Below are 280 nucleotides of genomic sequence, written 5' to 3'. Positions count from 1 at the left end.
AAATCCGCGACGAGCAGGAGAAGAGAAGTAAAGACTCCAACTACTCCAAGTATTCTAGAACCTTCCAGAAAGCTCACATTGACCCGATAACTTTGGCACTAAAGGTACGGTTCATTATGGGTTACGTGACAATTGTTCTGCGCCTAGATCAGAATGTGAAATAATCAGTGATAATGTTTGACTCCGACACACACACCCCCTCCCCACCTCCTTTTCCCTTTCCCTTTCCCTTTCCCTTTCCCTTTCCCTTTCTCTCTCTCTCTCTCTCTCTCTCTCTCTC

This window comes from Aplysia californica, unplaced genomic scaffold (assembly GCF_000002075.1).
Source record: "Aplysia californica isolate F4 #8 unplaced genomic scaffold, AplCal3.0 scaffold00176, whole genome shotgun sequence".
In the NCBI taxonomy this organism is placed as follows: domain Eukaryota; kingdom Metazoa; phylum Mollusca; class Gastropoda; order Aplysiida; family Aplysiidae; genus Aplysia; species Aplysia californica.
The sequence above is the reverse complement of the archived record's forward strand: the minus strand, read 5'-3'. Positions refer to the sequence as shown.